This window comes from Coenobita brevimanus, chromosome 104 (assembly GCF_032717465.1).
Source record: "Coenobita brevimanus isolate Jiangsu-jjx chromosome 104, ASM3271746v2, whole genome shotgun sequence".
Lineage (NCBI taxonomy): Eukaryota > Metazoa > Arthropoda > Malacostraca > Decapoda > Coenobitidae > Coenobita > Coenobita brevimanus.
In genome coordinates, this window is record NC_137057.1 from 46,059,404 (window position 1) to 46,086,862 (window position 27,459).

The 27,459-nt window shown below is 43.9% G+C and overlaps 1 protein-coding gene across 1 annotated transcript in view; it reads left to right on the forward strand.

Annotated features, from left to right (window-relative positions):
• Positions 1 to 10,921: 10,921 nt before the first annotated feature.
• The window catches only part of Ufd4 (ubiquitin fusion-degradation 4-like), a 309,902-nt gene continuing 293,364 nt past the window's right edge, over positions 10,922 to 27,459 (forward strand). The window contains exon 1 of the mRNA XM_080285051.1: positions 10,922 to 11,003. The gene's annotated coding sequence lies outside the window, so the exon portion shown is untranslated. The remainder of the gene's footprint in view (positions 11,004 to 27,459) is intronic.

Below are 27,459 nucleotides of genomic sequence, written 5' to 3' on the forward strand. Positions count from 1 at the left end.
GAAAATCAGAGAAAAAATGTTTCTGTAGCCAAAGTTTAAGTATTAGAGAACACTCACTTTGAAACACAACTTAGGAACACAGTTACTCCTAATTACATATATGGCACAGTCCACTGCACAATTATTCTTTTCTTCCAGATTTCATAAAAGTAAAGAGCATGTCATAGTGCATATAAACTCATAAGCATAAGAGCTCTCCAAATAAATGTGATAATCATGGACTTTCTTTTTGTCTCAAACATAATTATGAAATTTGCAATTAATACAGTAAAAATAACTAGGCACTTTACAAAGGCTGTGTATGTGGATAAAAAGGTGAACCACCCATTAAATAAAGCCTACTGATCAGTCCTGTAAATGGCATTAAATATGTGATTCGCACTTTATTATTCATCTGTAGGACTCCATTAAGGCTAGGTACAGGTATATCCCTACTCTAATTTCAATATAAATTAGTCACAGTGGGCTCCAATTTTATTTGCATCATGAAATGACAGTAGTGGTCGGTGGTGGCAACTATCATCCACTCACTTGATATAGTGCTGCCTACTTTTTCCTTCACGTTCATCATTATTTGTCTGTCTGCCCTCCTCTCTTCCTATTTCTCCTATCCATCCTGTCACTTTTTACTGTTTTTTCTCTTTCAGGTGGCTTTACATTGAGTTAAAAGCTAATGGTTTCCAGTAACCCAGGAAACCATTTACAACACTGGGTGGTAATGATATAATCAACCCACACATATTCCTTATCTGTCAATAGATGGGTTGGCATAGGGTTAGTGCCCCTCCCTGTAAAACAACTAACTCAAAGACAAATGGCCACCCCTTCCAGGATTATGGTATTTGTCTGTAATTAGATAGATGGATGAAATGACAGGTACAGAATACAAGTGGTGTTTGGTTACTTTCTTTTTGTTGTACTTGGAAAATGTTTTGAAATAAACCACCACCACATGCATACTGGATAACTTATAGTACTCATATTTCCCTTTTCACCACCCATCACCATCACTACCATTGCTGCCCACCTATCCCTATCCACCCACCCACTTGCAACCCTGTCTCCCTCCACACTGAACTTGTAAGTGGTGTACTTCCACCCCAACACTGCTCCTCATACAGTGCTTATAGTCTTCCCTCCCTCCCCCACTAATCACCACCATCATACCCATACTACAAACTTCACTCCTTCACAAACCCCACCCATTTTTTCTTGCTCATCGGCATCCTACCCCCCTACCTACAACACCCATGTACACAGCATATACTTCTCTGGGCATATTCTACCTATCAACATCCCTGCCCATCCCTTCCACATCTGTTCATCCACTCTACCCTTTTATGCTCTGTGGTATATATCATAATAATTACCTTGACTACCAGCCAAACTATACTGCCCATATTCACAAGGTGTAGCCAAATTCCCCATTGATAGGGCACCAAAGAGTCAAAGTGAGAGTTAGGGTACTGTAAGAAGAGGCAGATCTTGAGATGTGTACTTTTATGGAAAAAAATAGAGAAGAAGCATACCAGTAAATGAAGAGAGGAAGAGGAATGTCTGAGAGCAAGAGAGAAGTACATATGCAAGTGTAAATTAGTAGGAGATGGAGGATGGTGATGATACCCCATTGCACCCAAATGACAGTTATCAATCCAGTCCATCTTGTCATGTGTCTCAGTCTATCCCACTCAGTCAACCCAGTCCAACTTGCCACTTATCTGTCCACCCCGCTCAATCAACCCAGTCTATCTTGCCACTTGTCTCTGTCCACCCCTCTCAATCAACTCAGTCCTGAAAGACATGTGATCAAATTTAAAAAAAACATACTACCAAAAGGGCTAAATTTTGGTACACACTTCCCAAGGCATGGCATGAATCAAACTTTATTAGCTCATTATGTGAACCTGAAGTGACCTGGTAATAGTACCTATATAGCTTTACTTCAATCAGAACACAGCCAAAATGAGCTAAAATGACTGTACTGTTATTTTACTCTAACTTGGCCCAGATTTTTGTCCTCTTCCAACTTAGTTCTCATAGCTCAATGGTAGAAAAAGTCTGACAGTAGCAAGGTTGTGTAAAATACGTAATAGACAGTGACATGGTCTGAATTGGATATAACGGCCACAGTCCCCTTGAGCAGACTTTCGTGAGACCAAATGGATTTCTGATGTGACTGAAATTTTGATTGCAGTGACTGGGTATGAAAATCATATCATGGCAGAGAAGGGATTATTCTTTCGAGCTACACCTAAATAGGTCATATAGTCCTTCTCGGGTTACAGGAGAGTGCTACCTCTTCCAACAAAGGCAGCTACCTGGGCGGGGCGCGAACTCTCGACCTCACAATCTCCAAGTCCAGAGCTCTACCACTGAGCCACCCCGCTCCCTTAACCCGTCACGTCCCGAGGTTTTCTGCACCTCCGACATCCCCCAATCCCGAGGTATTTTGATTTATTTTTTTTTTATTTTTTTTTTTTTTAATTTATTTTTTTTTTTGGCTAAAACCTCTGCTTTTGGTGAGAAACATCAAAAATTCATAGAGAAATCGCTCACCTGAGGTTTAAAACACTCGATACATGTAGCAGTACCTCCTTACCTGACTGGGTTTTCTATCAGGCTGGCTGCAAAGAAAACGAGTTCTATGGGAGGGTAGCTATTTCACACCACTCATAAACGGTATTTATTTATTTACCTGGTACGAATTTATATGTAGTATGAGAGTATATTAGTTTTCAAGCAGTAATATAGGCATTATAAGCATTGTTTCACTCACTAACTCATCACCATACCTGACCTTCTTTTGCCACATTACCTGATCATTATTTCTGACTGTTTCTTCTTCTAATGCTATGTAAACTTTGTCCTCCACATTGTCATCGATTGGGGAATCACTCTGGCCCTGAATATCTTTACTGGCCAGGTCACTGGTAACAGGTGAATTGCCGAGACAATGGCATGAGGGGAGGAGGGAGGAGGTTATGCGGTGTAAGGCATTGTCCCTCCTTGGCATCTTGTAGAGGAACAGAGGAAGGTGTCCCGTGTATATGTACGAAAAATCATGCATGAAAATTGAAAATTGTGCAAATTAGGGACCTTGCAATTGCACGATGTACCAGTATGTTGCCGGGACTGGCAAATGCAAAATGTTGCAACGTACCCATACGTAGACGGGACAGGGCGGGTTAATGGCAAAGAAACTGTAGTTCTTCTCTCGAGAAGGAAATAATCATAATTATTATTTATTAAAGGAAGAGAACAGAAATATCTCGTGTAGCTCCTATGGCAAAAAACATTCATAATCGTAAATCCAGAACCTGTTGAGTGATACTTTCCCATATGTTTTGGTGAGTCTGTTTTACTTAAATGAGCTTCGTAACAATACAGATTACTGAATGTAGAACCTGTTGTGCTAGGTGCTTTAAGGGCGACTTCTCGTCCTAGAAACACCAGAGATAGGACCCTGGCCCAGAGATAGAACCAGGGTCCTTTTTTGAGACTGGAGCAAGAACACACGAGAAGAGCAGGACATAAAAACTCTGGACAACAACCTTACACGTTTATTCCAAATTACAACCTTCGCACAATATGGATGGGAGTTGTACTTGACACACTATTTACTATCAACTGTGCTGGACAGACTAGAAGGTCCCGACTGGTTTGTGGGTATCACGCAAGATACTAAAGCCCGTGTCACACATGCGCAACTCAAGACCCGACCGCAGCGGGACTCAGGGTCATGTCCTAGTTGGCTCCCACGCCTCCCGACTGGCCCCGAATCCAATCTGCTCATGACTCCCTCACGACTGGTCGTGACGTCCTCAACAACGTGACTAGATCACAAGGCAACCGCAAGACAACCATGGGGCGAAGGAGCAACGAGTCTTCAAGTTTGAAATTTTAACGGATTTTTGTCAGCTATGACCGGCCAAGAATGCAACACGACTGCGTGACGCATTTGGGGAATGCACAACGACCCTCCCCCGACCCCCTGCTGACCCCCCCACGATGGCAAGCGCCGGCCTCTCACGCTTTATACGCCGCTTGCTCGCCGGCATACAGTTGCCATGTGTGACCGGTGTTGCCAGATCGCCAACCGTGCCCGGTTTCCCACCAAGACCCTTTGCGCGGTCTGGGATCAGTCCTAGCTCAGTTGTCGTGTGGTCTGCTTGTGGTCTGCTTGCAGTTGTCACATGGTCATGAGCCATGATTCCAAATCACTGACTGGACTATCAAAATGCGTTGCATGGTTGGCTCGGCGTCTGATCGTGGTCTGGTCGTGGTTGGTGACTCATTACACAATCGTAACTTTTTTTTGTCGGCGACCACGCTGACACACAATGAATGCATCATGACGCATCCAATTGAGCCAAGACTGCTTCAGGACTGACCTATGACACTCCCGACTACAATGCAATTGTGACCCGACTTTTGGCAAGTCGTGAGACAGCCACGATTTTTTAACGCGCGCGATAAAAGTTTGTGGGGCTCGAGGAGTTGTCCCAGCAGCTCATGACTGCCCTCCAGAATCCGGGCTTTGTCGGAGAATCAAGGGACAACCAATGACAAAAGCTGTTACGACCTTGAGTTGCGCCGCGGTCGGGCCTTGAGTCAGTCACGTATGTGTGATAGGGGCTTAACCAGTCAGAAGGATGCTGGACAGACACTGCACAGTGAAGGGTAGTAGATCTCACACAGTTTGTTGCTTGGGCTCTGACATCAATCGGAATATACCGTCTCTCACCATATATCACAAAATGGTAAAAGCACTTGTACAACACAGTATACACACATAGACATGTATAGGCATACTATGTAGTCACTAGGGCACTAGTTCGACACTGTATATTTTTGTATACATATATATATATATATATATATATATATATATATATATATATACTGTGCATATATATCACGAACACTACAGTCACTATAGGTCTGGGTAGTCACTATTACACTGGGCAGGCCGAGGGACTCCAGCTAGGCTGCAGGGGCAGGGTGGTCTCCAGGTGTTGGAGGGATCCTGTCTGGTGTCCCTTCTCTCGAGGGCCACGGGATAACCCTCATGACGTCGTCTGCTGGGAGCTGTGGTCGGGCGTGGTGGGAGTCCCTCTACTTGTGAGGCCTGGCCAAATAGCACGAGCAGGCGCACTTGTCTGCGGCTACCCTGGGGAGGAGGTCGCCGTTGCCTGGGGCTGGAGAGGTTGCGCCCTGTAGTTGCAGGGGCACCTCGGGGAGTCCGGTGACTGTGGTCTCCGTTCCATCGGGCCGCCATCAGGGTCGGACTGCAGCGTCGCCTCTGGCAGGAGTCTGTCAGGTGGTTGTCTCTCACGGGTGCCGGCTGGATGGCACACGCTCCTGAGGACAGCACAGGACCTCACCACACTTCCTCCAGGTAGGAGTGTTCCTCCTGGGGCCTGCCTCAGTGGAGAGGGGCAGAGGAACGTCCCGCTCGGCTACAGGAGGGGTGAGCAGAGCGAGGGTCATCCTTCGCTGGGGCAGTCACGAGGGGTGAGAGGCTTTGGTGGTGATGCCTCTCCCTGGCGCGATTGGAGGCCGTTGCCGAGGTCCCGTAGGCAACAGGGAGGGCGGCTAGAGGCCGCCTCTTCCCTGTCGGTGCGGCTGGAGCCCATCACTGAGGCCCGACTTCCTGGCAGGACCATGGGTGAGGTGCGGGCGGAGGCCGTCACCTGACCACAGGTGCGGCTGGAGGCCGTCACTTGTGTCCTGCAGGGGGAGTGACGTGCAGTCAAGGTGCAGGCGGAGGCCGTCACCGGTGTTGTTCTCCCACAGGTAGCTGCAGGAGAGGGAGCATATCTACCTCTCCCCAGGTGTGGCTAGAGGCCGTCGCTGATTTCTGCAGGAGAGGGGAGGGGTCGAGCAGCACCTGAGCGGCTGGAGGCCTTCACGTTTGGTGTGTGGCTAAGGCCGTCACTATTTTGGAGCAGCTAGAGGCCGCCTTCTTGTTTGTGCAGCTAGAGGTCATCACAGGGGTACTGCTCAGAACTGTCTTTTCAGCCCCTCCCCAAACCTGTCGAGGGCTAGTCCGGTCGGAGAGTAATGTGCGCGGACTGCGGCACTCCCGCTGGGTCTGTTCCAGGGAATAGGGGCGCAAGGTAGTTGGGGACATACATCCATACTGCCTTAACATTGCGCGCGCCCTCGGAGCCCCTCTGTGGTCACTTCCTCGGGGGGATGTCACTCTGCCCCGGTGGTGCTCAGTTGCCACCGTCGATATTTCAGAACCTAAATTCCAAAAGTCTTCGCCATGTGTCAGTATTCAAATTACAGTAAGTTTTGATAATTTCTTTGTTGATTGTTCAGTTGCAATTGTTTCTTTGTTGATTGTTCAGTGCACCACATTTGAGAGCTGTGGTTTACCACTGAGCTCTGTAATATGGAAGGGCTATCCACAACAAGCATGTGCCTTTGGCCGCTATATTGAAACACCGCAGCTGCCGCCTCCATCGTGGTAAAACAGTTGGAACATTGTTGATTGTTCAGTGCACCACATTTGAGAGCTGTGGTTTACCACTGAGCTCTGTAATATGGAAGGGCTGTCCACAACAAGCGTGTGCCTTTGACCACTATATTGAAACACCGCACCTGCCGCCTCCATCATGGTAAAGCAGTTTGAATATTGTTCTTGGCAAGGTCTGGTGAGGTTCTCACTAGACCTTGGTTCTTAGCTTGCTGCCTGTGTTTTGCTGTCGCTTCAGTAAGCTGCGTAGTGGACCATGGCACTATAATTTCCAGTTCATCTGCTTATTTCAAAAGGTGCGGGCGTCAGGCATGGTGCACAAACAGCTGCCACAACATCAGCACCGCCCTGGGCCTGGGACCCTGGCAGCAGACACACTAACTACGCTGCGCGGCGGTACCCATGAGAAAGTCCCACCATATTATAGAGCTCAGTGGGTTTAACTCGTCACGGAGAGAGAGAGAGAGAGAGGGAGGGAGATAGACAGAGAGAGAGGGAGATAGACAGACTACTAATATCCTCTTTTAGTTTAATTTATCTGAACGATAATTCTCAAACTGCAAAGGTTACAGCCTTCATTTATATCTTTACTACAATAAAGTGGTTTCCCAAACTCATTTAAAATCCCTTGACTCCTAAAAAGAAATGAAACACAACACTACCGGCCTGAAAGGATTACTTTCCCTCCAACTCAAGTTTTAATCACGTTCATGTAACAAAATTTCCCCAAGTCATTCCAGGAAAGTAAAATACGAGATGTACCAAGGGGAGACCACAGGGAGGCGCGACAAGGGACCGAGCAAGACAGGCATGTGTCCCCAACCACCACGCGCCACTCTTCCCCTCAACGCAATCCACGGGAGGTACGTTACCCTGATGCATTACCCTCTACCTGGATCAGCGCTCACCAAGATCGGGGCAGGATCTGTGTGCTAACAGACTCCCCAAGTAGGACCGCGACGACGCCCACCGTGCTTGACAGGGAAAGGACACCCACTGTGCTCCTTTCACCTACAGCCACCAACAGGACCACGATGACACCCACTGTGCTTGTCAGGGAGGGAACACCCACTGTGCTTCCCTCATCTGCAGCCTCCACCGGGAGCAGGACCACGGCGACACCCACCATGCTCGCCAGGGAGAGGACGCCCACCGTGCTTCCCTCATCTGCAGCCCCCACTGGGAACAGGACCACAGCGACACCCACCATGCTTGCCAGGGAGAGGACGCCCACCGTGCTTCCCTCATCTGCAGCCCCCACTGGGAACAGGACCACGGCGACTCCCACCATGCTCGTCAGGGAGAGGACGCCCACTGTGGTCCTCTCGCCTGCAGTCCCAGGGTCTAGCAGGACCACAGCGGGGCCCACCGTTCCTGCTGGGGAGGGAATGCCCTTCGTGCTTCCCTCATCTGCTGACCCTTCAGCACCCACCAAGGGTCACACCCCTTGCTCACCTCACTCCTCCAGAGGCCGAGTGGGATGCCCTTCCTGCTCTCCCCTCACCACAGGGGGCAGAGCCGGCTCCCCAGCGGAGTCGCTGCTGGAAGGGGTTTGGAATGGCCCTATAGCGAGTCTGGGGATACACTCACTACAACCAGCACCCCTACATCACCAGTCACTGTTGGACTCTCGGAGAAAGAGAAGCCGCAAGCAGCCCCTGCCAGACTCCCGATGAAGGCGAGACCCGACAATCCAGAGTACGATAGTGGACCCGCGCCCATTCAGAGAGCGCACACCTGATGAGACCGCTCCCACACCTGGGCGCCACCTGCAGTTACCTTATTAGCCCTAGTCTCAGACTTCAATCCCTGTATCTCCCATAATGTGTGTAATCTGTCACATTGTATTGTGTCAAGTCATTGTACTCTTTATGTGTAATATATGTGTAAGACTGGTTAGCCTGTGTTTTTTAGCCCTGTTCCTCTGCTTGCATGCTGCTGACCCGGGATTGGAAAGAACCCAATATCAGACCCACGTACTATGAGAGCAAGGAGTTGATCTCTGAGCACGTGGCATAACAGAAAGGTTTCGGCTCTACTGGGAAAACATTGATCAGAGAAAAAGAGAGAGAAAAAAAAGTAGGCTACTGTAATTCTGCAGGTAAGAGAGAGAAAGGGTAACTATCTTGTTATGCTATGTGTTTTTTTGGTGACTTCTCGTCCTTAGAACAGCTACTGAGCTGAGGTTCTCTTTCGAGACCGGAACTAGAATACACAACAAGAGGAACAGGTTATACTCGGCTGGCCAACCTTACACGTATATTACCTTAGTTACAGTCAGAATAAGTACAATATTAATAATACAAATCAGGTTAAGGGAACTCAGTTTGATTAGTTGACTCTGGTCCTGGTGCTGTGGGTTTGGGCTGCCTTACAGGTGACGCCCAGGTGTGGGAAGTAGCTCGTCGGGGGTGCATTCCTGCAGGAGGCACGGGACTACTGCTGGGGGCTGGATCATCCAGGATGGGCTGCTGGTCGGCGTGGAGAGAGGCCCTTCCCTATGGGGCATAATGGGGAAGGCAGTCCTCTGGGCTGGGACCAAACAGGGCAAGCAGGCATGCTTGCCTCTGCCTGCTCCTGGTGGAGGACTGTCTGCTGGCGGGGCTGGAGAGGTCATGCCCTGGAGTCCTACGGGAGCCCCTGGGTGTCTGGGGGCTGTGGTCTCTGCTGGGTCAAGCTGCCGTCAGGAGCTGCCTGCAGCATCCCTTCCTTGTAGAGTCTGTCAGTTGAGGGCATCGCCTGGACACTGGTCGCAGGGCACTGATCCCCAGACTCGTGATGGGCCCTTGCCAAAGATCCTCCAGCTGCAACTCCTCGGGGGAACTGCACCTGCGGGGAGAGCGGGAAAGGCATCCCGCTCGGCCTCTGGATGGGTGGTGGGCCAAGCCAGGGACTTCCTCCAGAGGGGTAGCCACCAGGGCAGTGGACAAAGGGCGTACTGTGGCTGTCCCTTCCTCCCCGGTACAGGTGGTGGCCGTCACCACGGTTCTGCCTTTCTCTGGGTTGTCAGCCGAAGAGCAGACGGTGGCCGTCCCTTCCTCCCCGGTGTGGCTGGCGGCCGTCACCATGGTGCTGCTCCCAGGAACGGCTGCAACTAAGCGGCTGGTGGTCCTCTCTTTCTTCCTGGTGCAGCTGGTGGCCGTCACCGTGGTCCTGCTTGGGACTGTAGTGAGACAAGTCCCACCCCGATCCTGGCGAGGGCTGGCCCGGCTGCAGTGTAGTCTGCCGGGGTGGCTTTCCTGCTGGTGGCTGCGTTGCGGGGAAGAGGGGCGCAGGATACATAGGCCCGTCTCGTCCGAGTCTTACTCGCTCCCTATGCGCCTCCCCGTGGTCTCCTTGTAGGGTTGGTGTTGGGCCGTGGGTCCTCCCTCGGGTGGATGTTGCGACACCCCTCCCTGGGCTTCCCGTGGGAGTGGGCACTTCATATCTCAAGTGTGAGAGAGGAGGGAGGGGTAATTCTGTCTAGTTGAATTTCCTTCTGCCTGTGACCTCCAGTCCAGCCACCTCCAAATCAACGGATCTTGATTTTGAGTCTATTATCTTTTTATTTTTTTATTGGAGGGAACAATCTTGCTGACCTCTAGCCCTTGGTTCCTTCTTCCTTGCATAAATAAAAATATGAGACAGAGAATAATTCTGTCTCAAGCAAAGTAAAATAGGCATATTATGCATCTTTATCAGAGAAATTACCAATATGCCGGGAATCGAACCCAGAACTCTCAGGTGAGAGCCAGGCATATTGGTAATTTCTCTGATGATTTTTCCTGTGTAAAAATACAGGTTCTCTCTTCATATGCAACTTTGTTACGTTTCTTTTTGAAAAATTTAGTTTTATATCCATAGACTTATAAAATTGGTCACCTCGTTGGGTAAACACAAAGGAACGCATCAAATCATTCTGTCAAAATTTAGGTCACGAAATTCTTTGGTTGTATTCAAGACTACAAATATAATTTTCAGTGAACTAACCTTTCGTCACTGAATACTGAGAAGATGCTGTTTCCTCGAATAGTATAAGCACTCAGATCCCGACATTGTCATTAATATCGATACATTCTAAGATCGTATTTCTTTATAATGTAATTCATCAATACTGGTGAACAGCAGTAAATTGAGGAAAATATTAATTGATTATTTTGCACAACTGACAAGATTCATTGATTAACAACATGTTTTTAGGAGATGTAAGTTTTCAGAGCAGAGCAAGAGTCGCATTTTAGATAATCTTAGACCTAGGTATTAATAACAAGGTTATATATGAAATAATTTTCTCCAAGACTCTTAACAGCGATCTTGAAATGAAATGTTTGCTTCAGTCATACTTTCAATTTCCAAACACATAACTAAATATTTGATGTACATATTTCAGTCCCTAGGCAAAGACGGTGTGGCGGGGGATGCAGTCGTCAGTCATCTGTTGTCTTGTGTGTGGTTGTGGTGCGTTACTTTACTCCGGTGAATTATGCATATTTCCTCCTAACTGAGCTCGCCTGGTTCACTAGGGGATGATGATGAGAAGGTGAGTAATGCGGAGTATGTTTTGAGGCATAGTGGATATATGGTTGATGTGTGTGATAAAAATATAGGTCCGATTTAGAGTACTGATCGGCAGATGAATAGGTTACGGTAGGAGTGACAAACTTGTTCAATTGTTTTTATTTAATGGTTGTCTAAGAAATTCAGAGTATAAGTAATACAGGGGAGAATTTCTCCGTGATAACTAGGAATGGTAGATGTTTATGTTAATCGTGACTATGAAACTCGAATGTCATTGGAGCGTGTTGGTGTTTGCAAATGACCCACATAGAGATATTTCACCCTTTGGCCGTTAGGGATGTACATACTTGGGGTGTCTCGTTCTGTCAAACATCAGAGATTTTTTCCAGCTGAATGAATTCGTAACAGTTGGGATATAAAATTCAAGCATCAGCCTTTCATTGCATGGCGTAAGGTAGGACTTGGCCTGTGTTTACCTTAGTGTTTGTTTAGTGGCAGTAACACTTCCTGGGACAAGTCGGTAAACCAAGAGTCATATTTCCATACTGTTCTCATGATAGTTCTGAAGTAAAGTTCTTCATTACAGGGATAAGTAACAAAACTGACCAAACCATGGCACAACCTAAGTTTCATTCATTCATTCATTGCCAGACGCCATGTATCCCAAACGGGGTGACCAAGGGCTTAGAGTTAATTGTTTTACAGGGAGGGGCACTAATCCTCCACCAACCCCACTTGACACGTAGGGAGAACGTTATGCCAACAGCATCTGGTGTTCCCAGGCGGTCACCCATCCAAGTACTAACCAGACCCAACGTTGCTTAAGTACGGTAAACTAAATCAGAGCCAACCGAACCTAGAGGAGACTCCCTCCCAATGCTGTCAGTGTCAGGGGGACGCTTAAAAAAAGGGCCATGACTGTGAAACAGCAGTAAGGAAGGCAGTTCGTGTGGAAAGATATTATTAATGCTGTATCTAACCTTTTCAGTTTGAAGTTTCACTTAAAAATAGTGTAAGTTGAAAAGGAGTTGAATTATACAAAGATGACCAGAATTTGTTGTAATTGGCATCATTTTATCAAAGGCAGGGGTTATATGGCCCTGCAGGCTCTCCAAAAGATTGTCAGGTAACATGTCTGTGGCTGGTGGGAGTTTATTTGTCAGGTTTACTCACCTGACAGCACTGTCAGTGCAGAGGCAGTTTGGCCATGTGCAGTTTGCCACAAAGGTGTGGGAAGTAACTCCATCTTATATATAGATTGTTTGTTGTAAGTGGGTGCATAAGAGATGTACCGTAGTGGCATTAGAGGAAGACTGCAAAGTAATGCTGATTTCATGGGTCGTGTGTTGGGGAGAGCATGTAGAGATTGTCAGGCATGAAGGGATTGATCTTGCCAGTGAGTTTGAAGTGTGTAGAGGAATGTTGTTATTTTGAGGACATGGTATGTGCTGGAGGTGGGGATATGGGTAAAGTAAAAGTGGTTGTAAGAAGCTCAGGGAGCTGTTGCCTCTCCTGACATTGAGAGGGCTCTTCCTCCATGCTGAGGGATCTGTGTATGGAGCTTGTGTTAGGAGTGTATTGCTGTATGGTAGTGAGACCTGGGCAGTAAAGGAAGAGCATATTTGTAGCCTTAGATGTACAGAAATGACAGTGATTAGATGGATTGGTAGTGCATCAGTGAATGTGAGGTCTGGGGGATGCTAGGATTAGAATTGGAAGAGTTGAGCAGATGGATGGGATTGAAATGTATTGTTGTGATGAAAAGGGATAGATTTGGTTTCAGCATGTTGAGAGGATGGAACACGACGGTTGGGTGTGGAAGGTGAGAAATGTGATTGTTAAGGGTAGGGTTGTGAGAGGCAGACCAAAAGCAACCCGGAACGAGGTCATAGAGTGTGATCTCAGGGATAAGAAACCGAATAAGGAGGCTGCCAGAGATTGAACAGCATGCAGAGTCGCCATTAGGTGACCAAGGCTGGTGCATGCAAGCACGCTGGAGCCTGTATAAATGATATTAATGATGTCTCTTACAGTATTCATAAGCCACCCACTCAGTTATTACCAGTATGGTACATAACCCTTTCAGTATGGTACTATCCAGTGGTTTGGTTCCTGGACTGCTGTAGACGCTAGTTGATGTAGTGGTTGGAGTCTGTACATTGTTTGATAAACAATGTTCAGCAGACTCAGCCATCCTCAGATCAGCGGATTATATGGTGCTACAGTCATTTTCCATAGTTGCTGTACTGCTGTATTCAGTTATTGCACTGAATAGTGATGATTACATTTTGTAAATTGAACTCCATGGTTGTTCAATCTGTACATGGATGGAGGTAATAAAAGAGGTACAAGGTAGGGTAGTGGATGTTGGAGTGGCCCTGGTGAGAGAGGATAGTGTTTGGAAACTCCCTGTACTGTTGTTTGCAGATGATACCATGTTGTTGAGTGAAGACGAAGCGGAGCTGCAAGGCTTGGTAGATGAGTTTGGGAGAGTGTGTAAGAAACAGAATCTAAAGGTGAATGTAGGGAAGAGTAAAGTGATGGTCTTTGAGAGAGGTGAAGTTAGTGAATGTACAGCGAGGTTGGATGGTGAGGAATTGGAAAATGTGAGTACGTTTAAGTACTTGGGTAGTGTGATGAGTAAGGATGGAGGTTTGGAGGGAGAAGTGCTTGAAAGGGTACAGCAGGGAAGAAAGGTTGCTGGTTCTTTGAAAGCAGTGATAAGAAACAGGGAAGTGAGCATGGAAGTGAAAAAGTTACTACATGACGGTATTGTGATACCAACTCTAACGTACGGAAGTGAAGCTTGGACGTTGTTGGAAGGACACAAGTCAAGAGTGAGAGCAGTGGAAATGAGTTATTTAAGAGGAGCCTGTGGAGTCACATGGAGAGACAGGCTGACAAATGAGGATATAAAGGAGCGTTGTGGTGTGGATGTGGATGTGATAGGAAGCGTTATGAGGAACACACTGAGGTGGTTTGGCCATGTGGAGAGAATGGAAGGTGAAAGACTGACGAAGAGAGTGTATGTGAGTGAGGTGGAGGGGGGAAGAGGGAGGGGGAGGCCGAGGATGAGATGGAGGGATGGGGTGGAGAGGTGTATGAGAGAGGGGAGGGAGAGTTGGGAGCAGGGCAGTGAAATGGCGGGGGACAGGGCGACTTGGAGGCGATTTGTTTGTGCCCACCCCAAATGGGATTGAGGCGTCTGGCAATAGATAGATAGAGTTATATCTTTTTATAATTCAGGCCTACCCAGTAACAGTCTCCTTTAAATGCCCCTAACTGTTAACAGGTTGCAGATCTCTGATCTAAAGGGAGATAAAAATGAGCTTGGCTATTCTTTTATTTCTTTGGGATGCTGTGTAGAGTTGTCTCACTCCTTGGTCTTTTCAGTTTATCTATTTCTGGATTGTACCCTTTTTCATCCTTAGGTAATAAGAAGGGTCATGATGATGATGGCAGTGGTGGTGATGATGACAATAGTGGTGGTGATGATGATGATGAGGGGGAGGTGATGGTGAGGAGAAAGTGGTGGTGGTGATGGTGAGGATGAGGCAGTGGTGATGATGAGGATGAGGCAGTGGTGATGGTGAGGAGGAGGCAGTGGTGATGGTGAGGATGAGGCAGTGGTGATGGTGAGGAGGACGTAATGATGGTGGGGTGATGGTGAGGAGGAGGTGGTGGGGTGGTGGTGAGAACAGTCTTGTGGGCAACTGGCCTCGGGTTTTTTCTTCCATGCACTGGCATTAAAAAAAAAAAGTCTAGGCTTCATCTCCATATGTTGGAGTGGTGATCACAACACTGTCATGTAAAAAAGTTGTTACATGACAGTATTGTGATACCAACCCTAACTCATGGAGGTGAAGCTTGGACCTTGTTGGAAGGACACAAGTCTAGAGTGAGAGCAGTGGAAATGAGTTATTTGAGAGGAGCATTGCCATGTGGAGTTACCTGGAGAGACAGACTGACAAATGAGGAAGTGAAGGAGCGTTGTGGTGTAGATGTGGATGTGATAGAAAATGTTTTGAGAAATTCATTGAGGTGGTTTGGCCACATGCAGAGGATAGGAGACTGAGAGACTGACTAGGAGAGTGTATGTGAGTGAGGTGGAGGGGGATACTGAGGATAAGATGGAGGGATGGAATGGAGAGGTTTATGAGAGAGTGGGGTGTGAGTTGGGGGAGAACAGTGAAAAGGCAGGGGACAGGGTAACATGGAGGCAATTTGTTTGTGGCCACGCCTTATGGGAATAAGGTTTCTAGCTATAGATTGGTAGCTAGATAAATGCAGGCTTAGAGAGGATTGCAATTGCAGGTAAAATGTCCAACAGTTGCTGGCCTGAAGCATCTTTTAGCTAACCCCTGAATCTATGTAACATCCTCCATACCATATTTTATTCTTGCTACTGCAAGATTTATTCAAGTCAAAAAATATCAGTCATACTGAAAAAGTTAGTGAAGGCTGGTCTCTAACCCCTCCAGTTTAAGAAGTCTCTCCTAAGGTGATTGAGTTTGGAGTTACAGTACCAGTACTGGTACTCACAACTGACCTTCTGGATGCGGCCTATTTAGGCCTGTGGGTCCAGCTTCATTACATTAGCTTCATATGTGGTGGTTGTTGAATTAATTTTATTAATTTTTATTTTAGCTTTATAATCATAAAGTATATCCTGGGTACTCCAAATTTTAGCTATTTAAATTTCTCTCAAAATGCAAAACTGGCATTGAATCCACTACATATATAGGCCTGTAGGGTTAATACATTCCAATTATTTGCAGTTCTATTGCAAACTGAGTACGGTATTTCCATTTACCTAATCTGGTTCTTTCCTTATAAATCTTCTTATTGTGGCCTCTTGTTGATTGGTCCTCTCACAAATCAAAAATATCGTTGCACACTTCAGGGTAGTACATTTCCCATAGTATCTTGTAGATCTCAATCATGTCTCCTCTCGCCTTCCTGTATGTTAATGTTGGTAATCTTTGCATCCTTAACCTTTCTTCGTAGCTCAAACTCTTCAGTGATGGAACTAATTTGGTTGCTTTCCTCTGTACATTTTCTACTGCCTCCACATCCTTCACCAAGTAAGGACACAAGACCTGATTTGCTTATTCTAAATGGGGCCATACCAGGGTTACATTTAACAGTTTAGAGATTTCTTCATCTGAAGCCACAAATATTTGCCGAGTAAGCCTGACTATACGGTTTGCCTTATTTATCTTCTCCACAAGATGATCCGAGAAAATGAGCTTATTATCAATTACGGTATGATCCCAATATCCTTCTCAGTCTGATCCCCCGTTCCTCATAAAGTTGCATTTCTTAGGGTGAAGCAACAGAGCCACCTCTTTTACCACATCTTGATTGCATGTAAGTCTTTCTGTAAATTGGTACCATCAGTTGTTCCTGATCTGCCTCTACACCTTCATGTCATCAGCATATAAATATATTTCACTACCATTTTAAACTACTTCCAGCAGATGAATTATGTAAAGAACAAACAATAATGGCCCAAGAACTGACCCCTGTGGAACACCACTCATGACTTCATACCGTTCTGATTTCTAACCATTTACAATGACACATTGTTGTCTGTTTCTTAAGAAAGCTTCAGTCCAATTTATACATGCTCCACTAGTGTTATAACTCTTGATCTTCTCCAAAAGTATTCTATGTGGCACTTTGTCAAAGGCCTTCATAAAGCCATGATAGATTATTTCCACTGCTTGGCATTCCTCTAGTATATTAGTCCACTGATCGGTCACTTCAAATTAGCTGGTGTTGTCAGCTGTCGTACCAGAAAACCAAACTGCCATTTACTAAAAAGATTATTATTCCTTAAATGCCCCATTAATGTATCTCTGACCAATGACCCCATTAACTTATACACCACACTAGTTAAACTTACTGGTTTGTAGTTCCCGGGATCAGAATGGTCTCTCTGCTTGAATATAGCTGTTATATTTGCCATCTTCTAGCCATATAGGAATTGTCTTCTATTAAATGAATCCTCAGATAAAATTTTCAGAGGCATGGCTAATACCTGTAGCTCATATCTCTCCTTAATAATTCTAGGGTGTAGCCCATCAGGACCTAGTGATTTATTTCTTTTATGGCTTGTTTTATTTGAGTCAAATAAAACTCCATGTGAAACAATGCTGGTATGGTACATCTTTTTAGGGAGGTGAGGAATTTCTCATACTGGTTCCTCAGTAAATACCCTGCTAAAATGTTTTGCCAATATATATCTCTGCTTTATCCTTGTCTGATTTTGTCTTCTCTTTACTTAATGCATTTACAAATACCGGTAACTCATGAATTCCTGTTGTTGTTAACATTTCTTGAACATTTTTTCCCAAAAACTTTTGGAATCTCATACATTTCTTGCAGTGATGCATTCGTAATTTTTTTATTTCTTTCCTAGCTTCTCTCCTCACTTGATTATTAATCTGTCAGTAGGCTATTCCCTTTCTACTTTTCCCTGTTCTCTGTTGTGAACATCTTCTTCACCCAGCTGTCATTGAATGGTCCTCATACTCTTCTTTCAACACCAGAGCCTCCTTTTTTTCTTTGAGCCTTTGTCTATAGTTTTCTGCTCATTGACAATTCTTTATCCATTTCCTGAAATTTATTTCATTCTTGAAATCCCTTACTGGAATGCTGTCCCTAACTGTGTCTTTAATTTTCTAAACTTATTCCACATATCTTCAACACTACCATTGCCCAAAACTTCTAACCAGTTTATATTCGACTTTTGCCTCATTAGGTCAAAATCTGCTTCCTCATACATACAGTACTGTGTATATACTAGTCTTTTACATATCCTTTCTTCCACCTCAGACTCACATATAGGCCTAAAAGTTCAGTATGCATTATCACTCCTTCCTATTGGACTTCCTGTTTCTATATTCTCCACAATTTCCTCCTCACAGCTAAATAGCAAGTCTAAAACACTTCCCTGATTATCACCTCTTATTCTTGTCACTTCTGATGAATACACCACTGGATTGGAAGGTTTAAGCACAGTAGAGGAACAATAAAATAATGTAAAGTACCAGTACCTATTTATTTGATAGTGTAAAGTCTGTTGAACGCTCACACCATTCATCGCAAGCCAGTATCAATCACCCCCTTTCATCACTGTTGTCTGTCCGTCACATCTGTCTATCTGTAGCCAAATCCCTTAATCCTGTAAGTGGTGGCCACAGACATATCACTTTCATGGTGCCCTCTTGTAATGCCTTTTAATATCAGGCTTGACATCGGCATCACAGACTACCGTAGGAGACTTTGGCTATGCAGAAGAGGCAGCTGAATTTACCCCATGCTTCTTGTCAAATAATTTCAGTGTTCACAGTAATTGATGATACAGTTACCGGTATCCTTAAAGACTTTCAGAAACATAATATAGGATGTAGGTATACAGTATGACAGGGACAAGTACTGTAATGCTGTGTCAGGCCAATGATTATGCAAGTCAGTTAGCACAACCAGTTTGAACAGGAAGGCAGGAGGCAATGCACTGCACAGTGTCCATGGTTGCAGGTGTGCCTAATTGTGTGGATGGCCAGTATAGGGGTGTAAAAATCTGGTTTGCTTGTAGTAAGGTGACCATTTTGGTTAGACTAGTGAACTTGTATATACCAGGTAAATATTTTAATTTCTTGTATTATTTACCATATTTATTCATTTAATGAGGTATGGTTGTAACTCCAGATAATCAGGGGGATACTCTAAAGGAGAATAGGAAAGCTGGTGGTGGGGAGAGCTGGAGCTTCCCTTTCACTACCACTCAGTTCAGGCTCCTGACTATCCCCCTTTGCTGACCAGTTTCAGGGTGTCACTAACATGGAGAGTAGGCCAGCATACTCTCCCAAATACATTTCTCTAACTGTTTACTGTACTGCACATTGGACTACTCCACATGCATTTTACACACCACACATCATACCCTACAAAGATACAGGCTGGTGCCAGAAAATTTTCCCCTGCTACCTCGTGTTGGACATGAAGGGAGACTTGGTGTGGGATCCATCAGTATCCTCCCCTCTTTGGGTTTGGGGCTGTCTGGACGAGGACTGTTGTCTGTCTCCACATTTTGTTTTTTTTCCAACTCTGGAGTATGGTAGAGAGGCTGCTTGAAATTAAGCAGCCTAGAGTCATACCATTAGGTGACAAAGGCCAATGCATGCAAGCATGTTGGAGCCTTTAACCCCAGCATGCTGGGTATTGGTCGGGACCGACACAAAAATGGTGGACAAAGTCCGCCGGGTGTTGGTAGGAACCGCAACTGTTTTCACGCCACAGTTTGAAGTGGCTGCCATTTGATTTCGTCACCAAAGGGTGGGGAGAGACTGCCGCCACCTCTTGCAAGCATACCTCAGTCTCTCTTTGACTTAGCCAGGTGCTGAACAATGTTTTCTGAAACTTCTCATCCGATTTCATTTGTGTCTCACGCAGACCTCATGCCTCATCCACCCCCTGCCAAGCCTCTGCCCAAGGATACTAGGAAAGGGCTCAGTGACAGTGCCATAGGGCATGCCTTTGATGCTAATGTGTTTAGTTTATCTAGTGGGCTTGCGGAAAAGTTATTACGTTGAGAGTGAAGCCAGAGTCGGGGCTGTGTGGACACATGAAGGCATCCTGCTTCATTGTAATCAGTAAAATTTCAGAAAATTATGATAATCCAGTGAAGCTTGTATCTTCGATGATAATTTACCTACGCCAAAAAGTGTGTTAGAATATTGTCACTAAATCATATTAACTGAGAAACAGGTACTGTTTTGCGAAATGAGTGATCCCACAACTAAGAGATTGTGTGATGTATTTATTTAATGTTGTGCATGTGCATTGTTTGTATGGTAGCTACCAGACACAGTAATTGTCAGTGCTCATTTGATGTTTATTAGCTAACTTCCATTGCTGGTATATGCTAGATACTTATGGTACCGCAAAATTGATAGCTACCACTAGAAGGTTAAATGAGCTATAAATTCTTTTTATTATCAGGGTAGAAGAATAGTATGGTTTGTGGTCATCTAGCGTTGCTAATATTATTGATCATCACATACTGTATGCCAGTATAACCTTGCTGCAATTTATATATCATTCTATAATAAAATAATATATTTGCATTTCAAACTACTTTACTACCATAAGGAAGGACAGCATGATATACAATATAGTTATGATATGTGCTATAATCTTTTTACCTTAACTTGGGCCAGATACTTTATCTTTTAAAGCTTGTTTCATATACCTGTAGCTCAGTGACAGAGCATGACATTACTTGGCTCAGTTTCCATAGTACTGTTTTATGGCTAACGTCAACTCAACATTCAAGTTGGACGGATGGCAATTTTAGGCCAAAAGTTAGGTTTAAAAGAAGTATAGGTACCAGATGTGGCAATCAGATTGGATGTGTATGTTACAAGTATCAGTAGGCTATGCTTAGATTACTCAATAATTTTGCTGTAGAATCATGATTTAAAAGTTCATACGTGGCATTCGGACAAGTTGTGTGCACCTTAGTTACTTTGTAGTAAACCTGTTAGGTTTATGTATGTGTGTGTGAAAGAGAGAGTAGTAGTATGTATGTGGGTGTGCAAGAGGGAGTAGTAGTATGTATGTGGGTGTGAAAGAGAGAGTAGTAGTAGTAGTAGTAGTACAGTAGTAGTAATGGTAGTATGGTAGTAGTATCACAGCTAACATGTGGTTTCTCTTGTACAGTGCAGTACAGGGACTGGATCCACAAACAAAATTTATACGATACCCTAATCAGCTGTCCATCATAATTCAGATTTTGAAGTGAAGGAAGAACAGTTAAGAGAAGTGCAGAGATTCTGCATGCCCCATGTTCTATATGGAAAAAAAAAAAAATGATTTTGAAAGAAAGTTTATACTGTAACTAGGATGAGCTTTTGCAGGAAGCACAAGAAAAGAGAGCAACACAGTACTGTTCAGTAATTCCTGCCTAATCACTGTAGATTTTATTTTATATTATTATTGCTAGGAAGAAGGAACCAAAGGCCAGAAGCCCACAACATTGTCCCTCCAAGAAAAAACAAAAACTAGATAACAGGGAGCCAAATTCAAAATCCATTCATTTTGAGATGCCTGGACTCACTGCGTTTGAAAGACTGAAGTGTTTCTAAAAGCTGCCATGTTAAGTGAGAGTGTTCTAGCGGGAAATATTGTATTCTTTGTTAGTAATTAAAATAAATTACCGGTTGAAGAAAACATTGAAGGCAGCAAACAATTGTGGAAGTGGATTTTATTTTGTGGCAGGGTGTATGAGGGTGTATTAAATATTAAAATTCATAAGCAAGGTAAAGAAATGGTGATATATTGAGATCTGTGGTAGTATAAGTTGTATCATCACTGGCTCATCACTGCACATTCTGACTGCTTATTAGAGTTAATAATAGCTTACAGAGTGAAGAGTGTTCCTTTGTTACTGAACAGCTTTATGGTGAAAAACATCCTGACTGAAAGTGTGTTATTTTTTTATTCATTTGTTTTTCCTTCCTCCATTCTGTTATTAAAAAAAAAAGAGAGAGAGAGAGAAATTACTGTATTCCTGTCCCATATTCTTCTTTCAAAAACAACTGAGCTGTGAAATGAAAATGGTTGTGATTGATTCATGGTCCAGGTAATGAGATTGGTTTCAGTAGCCAGTACAATTTGTTTGTAAACCAAAACAACAAGAAACCACAGAATTTTCAAAGAAAATACCAGGCGACAATTATACCGTGTACATTTTTAGGAAGCTGAAAGTTAATGTAAACAAAAGTAAAGTTATGGTGTTTGAGAGGAATGAAGTCACAGAGTGTGCAGTGAGGTTGGATGGTGAGGATATGGAGAATGTGAGTGCATTCAAGTACTTGGGTAGTGTGATGAGTAAGGATGGAACTTTGGAGGATGAAGTACGTGAAAGGGTACAGCAGGGAAGGAAGGTTGTTGGCACACTGAAAGCAGTGATGAGAAATAGGGAGGTGAGTATGGAAGTTAAGAAGTCACTGCATGATGGTATTGTGATCCCTACCCTGACGTATGGAAGCGAGGCATGGACCTTGCAAGAGGGGAACAAGTCAAGAGTGAGAGCAGTGGAAATGAGTTACTTGAGAGGAGCATGTGGAGTGACATGGAGGGACAGGTTGACGAATGAAGAAGTGAAGGAACGTTGTGGGATAGATGTGGATGTGGTTGAGAAGATTAGGAGAAATACACTGAGGTGGTTTGGACATGTGGAGAGGATGGAGAATGAAAGACTGACTAAGAGGGTGTATGTAGGTGAGGTGGAGGGAGGGAGAGGGAGGGGTAGACCGAGGATGAGGTGGAGGGATGGAGTTGAGAGGTATATGAGGGAGGGGGGGGTGAGTTGGGGGGAGGGGAGTCAAATGGTGGGTGACAGAGAGACTTGGAGGCGTTTTGTCTGCGGCCACCCTTTGCGGGATTAGGGCGTCGGGCTATAGATAGATAGATAGATAGACATTTTTAGTTTTATTTATTTATTTTTTTCATTGTTCATAGGTATTCCTTTCTGTTTTAGTGCATTTTGATTGGATTTACTTTGTGTCTGAGTGAACTCTACAGGCATTTGGTATGTACACTACAGTGTACAGGCAAATCCCGGTTTAACAGTGCAGTTCATTAAGTAAAAACCCACTGCTGGGCGGGGTATCCTAAATCAGGGATGATTTACGGGTAACACATAAAGTGAAGGGATGCATTTTTGAGCCTTGGGTTTCCCCCTCAACAAGGCCCTATATCCACCCAAATGAGTCCAAAAGAAAGTTTTAAGCTACTGTAAATGGCCTAACAGCTGTAAATGAAGCTAACCTAAGCCTAAAACCAATGCCTGTCTCACTTGTACACAGTCAAGGTCACTGGAGAAAGCAATCTCCAACTCATATTCAAACTTTGTATAGAAGAAGCAGCATGATATACAATCCCACCATCAGATGGTCCTGGGGAAATTAAATAAATACACAATGTATGAATGATGCAGAATCATCCAAGGTGCAAATTCTTGTGATGGAGTATTCTTTTGAGGGGGAATGTGATCGATGATGCAGTCGGGATAGCCTTTTCAGCGGTCCCTCTTTATGCCATTTTAGTTAGTGTTCTGGTTGTTGAGCTCTTTTAATTTTTTCTCTGTTATTTTCCAACATTTACGAGCTATTTAGAAATTCTTTTGTATTTTCAAAATATTTTCCCATGAACAGTCCAAGTGTAAACACATGATTTATTGATGTCACAGTTTTTGATACAGGAACTATTTACTCTTCAAGGATTTCATAATTATTAATATTTATTTCTATCTATCTGTCTATTGCCAGACGCCTTCATCCCGTAAGGGATGGCCACAAACAAATCGCCTCTATGTTGCCCTGTCCCCCATCATTTCATTGCCTTGCTCCCAGCTCACACCCCCCTCTCTCATATACCTCTCCACTCCATCCCATTATCTCATCCATGATAAGTTAGATGTTCAGTGGTCAAACACGAAATATTCCTTGTTGGCTTGTAGCTCGTCTGATGGGTGAGAAATCTGTACCCCAAATGACAGTGTTCACTCCACCTATGACAAAAATCCATTAATCTAAGTCTAAAAACAGTTTATAAATCAACCAGAACACAAAATTTGTCCAAAATATCATCAAAATCAGAAAAAAATAAATAAAAATAAAAACCTATTGTTAAATGGGGGCTCGGCCATCGTCATGCGAGGTAGGGTGGTATTTCTACCCCTATCACTATTCTGGGGTATCACTTCTAGGGGTGTCGCAAAACATGGTTTGCCTGTATAGGCCATGCAACTACGGTTTGTGCAATGCTGTTGCTATATCTTAATTCAAACATTATGATACATATTGTACTGTTTACATTTGGTAACGCAGTGCTATATACTTGGGTCAGTCAGCCATATTTTCTCCTGATGGTTGCTTTGCAGCCTACTTCAACATTCTGTTAAGTCCCCTGACTCTGAGGTTTGTTCTTAGTACATCTTCCCATAGTTTCCCTAGTTTGTCCTCAAGGGCTGTCCCTTCTGTGTACAGTGCTTCACACAGTTGCTCATCATATATTCTCTCCACATGTCCACACCATCTCAGCCTACCCATGCACACTAATACTGTGTTTTGACCCTCAGTGTGGCATCACACACCCATCTCACCATTCTTTCTTCATTGCCATCAAGTCTGGGATTATATATACTTCCCTCTTTTGCAGCTCATGATTAAGCTAATTTCCATACAGTTTCTCACCCGGCACAAATAGAGCATAAAGTTTCTCATTTTGCACGGAGAGAGAGAGAGAAACTCCCTTCATTGGCAGTAGAGGCAACAGCTTCTTACTGCTACTACCGTACTGTTATGAGGGAGCCAATCAGTTGTTCCAATCAGTAAATGTGCTTGTTGACATTGCTGAAAGAATATGATGGTATCAGTACAGTAGGCATTGCTGAAAGATTGTTATGATATCAGTACAGTAGGCTGCTGCATTTCCATGTTGGTGCTGTCCATGTAAGATAAGTCTATTCTGCCTGGTAGTAAATACTGTGTGAAGTCTTATCTACTGTATGCAGTACAGTTGAGCATCTTCATCATAACCCAATTTTCCATACTGACATTGGGTGCAGTTATCATATGCAGAGCTCATGGCCCTGGAACCAGTACTGTAGTACTTGTATATCAGAAGAGGAAGGAAGCCTCTGGTATTATCTCTCTCTCTCTCTCTCTCTCACACACACACACACACACACGAACCGCCGGAGAGAGAGGTCGTCCCAGGCATCGCTCCTAACCTTGAGTAGTTCCAGGAATTTTGTCTGTCCTGTCTCCTAGGGTCTTTCTTTAAATTTAAAATAATGAAAGTTGGTAGACTACCAAAAATGTAAAGATTTGTTGGCAATAGTATACATGAATGTTTGTGGCTTATTCGATAACAGCTGTTTAGGTACTTTACCGGCACGTTAAAGATGGCCGAAAATGTAAACAATGAGGGAATGGAATTTCAAGGATTTGATGCTAATACTAATGTCATGGACCTGGTGAAAACATTAATTATGAGGATTAGTGAACTCGAAAAAAAAGTAGAGAATCTAGTGATAAAGGATGTGTCAGGAAATACGGAAACCACCATACAGAGTCTAATCCAGTCCAACGAAACAGCCATTGAAGAGATTAAGAATTTGAAGAGGGAAAATGTTGAACTGAGGAGGAAACTTGAAGAGAGTACTAATAAAACGGAGAAGGTGAGTAATGTACTAGAAGAACACAAGGCAAAGTGGGCACACGTAGAAGAAGAACAGAAAGAAGTGGTCAGCTTAAGAGAGATCATCCAGGAAGAAAGGGAAATGAACAAGAAAGAAATGGAAGAAAATGTAGTGAAAATACTGAAGAAAAAAGAGAAAATAGTGAGAGAAACTGTAGAAAGGAACATGTGTGGTAGTATTTGGAAACAGGGAAGAGGAAGAAAAGGTTAGGTTCGCAAGACTCGAGAGAGACACGAACATGGTGAGAGGAATATTAGGCAAGATTGACCCCGAAGGAGACAAGTGGGTAAAAGAAATTGAGGAAGTAAGGAGGATAGGGCCTTATAAGAAAGGGGAAACAAGACCAATGAGAGTCAAGTTTACATCAGAAAGTGTAATAAATGAGATACTTAAAGTGACCTGGAAATTAAGCAAAGAGGCGGGGATGGAAAATATTATAATAAGAAAAGATCTGAATGAAGAGGAAAGAGAAGTTTTAAAATCATTCAAGGAAGAAGTAAAGGAAAAAAATGATAAGAGGACAGAGGAAGAACGTAATACTTTTTTTTGGAGAGTATTGGATATGAAAGTAAGGAAATGGTATTTAAGGAAATAGAAGTGAAGGAAACTAGGGGGGATGGTTGTGAAAGATCAGAAGTTGAGGAAGTGGTACGGACAGAGAGTAGGAGAGAAGAGGGTATTAATAATGTCAAAAATAATTTGAAGGTGATATATACTAATGTTGATGGTTTCATATCGACAAGGATCAAAATTAATGATTTCTTGAGAGAACATGAACCTGATGTCATGTGCTTTGTAGAGACCAAATTAAGAGAAGATATTGATGTTCATTTGGGAGATGGTAAATACAAACTGTGGAGAAAAGACAGAAAAGAAAAAAAGGGAGGAGGAGTGATGATAGCAGTGAAGAACAACATAAATGTAGATACTGTGGAAATGGGAGAAGGCAGGGCTGAAGTGATATATATGAAATTAGAAACTGGAGAGAATGTTAAGAGAGATATGGCGGTAGTGTATGTTCCCCCAAAGACGAGAGCATGGAAGGATGACGAATACCATGAGATGTTGTCAGATATGGCTAGCTACTTGCAAAAAATAATTGAGAAAAGCAATAATATAATTTTGGTGGGTGACTTTAATTGTAAAGAGGTGAACTGGGAGGAATGGTACTCGGGAGGCGGCGAGGATTCGTGGGGTACTGTGTTATTAAATATAATAATGAATAATGTGATGACGCAGTGGGTCAAAGAAGAGACACGGTTTCGAGGTGAGGACACACCAGCAAGGTTAGATTTACTGTTCACCAAAGAACCCGATGTAATAGAATCATTGGAATATCTCTGTCCTTTGGGAAAAAGTGATCACGTGGTCATTGAGTTCCAGATGTTAATAGGAAACGTTGAGCCAAGAGACGAGCTTCATAGACAGGGAAGATACAACTTTGGCAAAGCAAATTTTACAGGATTGAGAAACTTTTTTGAAAATGCGGATTGGAGAAAATTCAGAGAAACAAGAGAGATACAGAGGAAGTGGGATATCTTTCTAGACCTCTATAATTTGGGAGTGGAAAAATTTGTACCAAGAGTAAGAGGGAAAGAAAACAGGAAAAAGGAGTGGTTTAATAGAAGGTGTATGATAGCCAAAAAAAAGAGAGATAAAGGCGTGGAACAATTGGAGAAAGAGAGGTAACGACAGAACAAAGGAAGAATATAAAAGAACAAGAAACGAATACACAAGAATACGTATGGAAGAAGAAAGGAATTTTGAAAAAGGTATAATTGACAAATGCAAGGATGAACCCAAACTGTTTTATAGATTTGTTAATGGCAAACTGAAACAAAAGGAAGGAATCACCAAGCTGAAAGTAGATGGAGAGGTCTTTAAGGATGCGGCAATGCAAGCAGAAATAATGAACAAACGTTTCCAGTCAGTTTTCACTAAAGAAAAGGAGCTTGTGGAAGGGGAGGGAGTGATTAGAAATGCTCCGGTGATGAAAGATATAAAAGTGGAGGTGCAGGAAGTGTATAAATTACTGGAAACTCAAGATGTAAGGAAAGCCCCAGGACCTGATGGAATTTCTAATTGGGTACTGAAGGAATGCAGAGAACAACTGGCGGATAAAATTCACAGCTTAATTGTATGCTCACTGGAAGAGGGGAAAGTGCCAAAAGAATGGAAGAGGGCAAATGTGGTACCAATT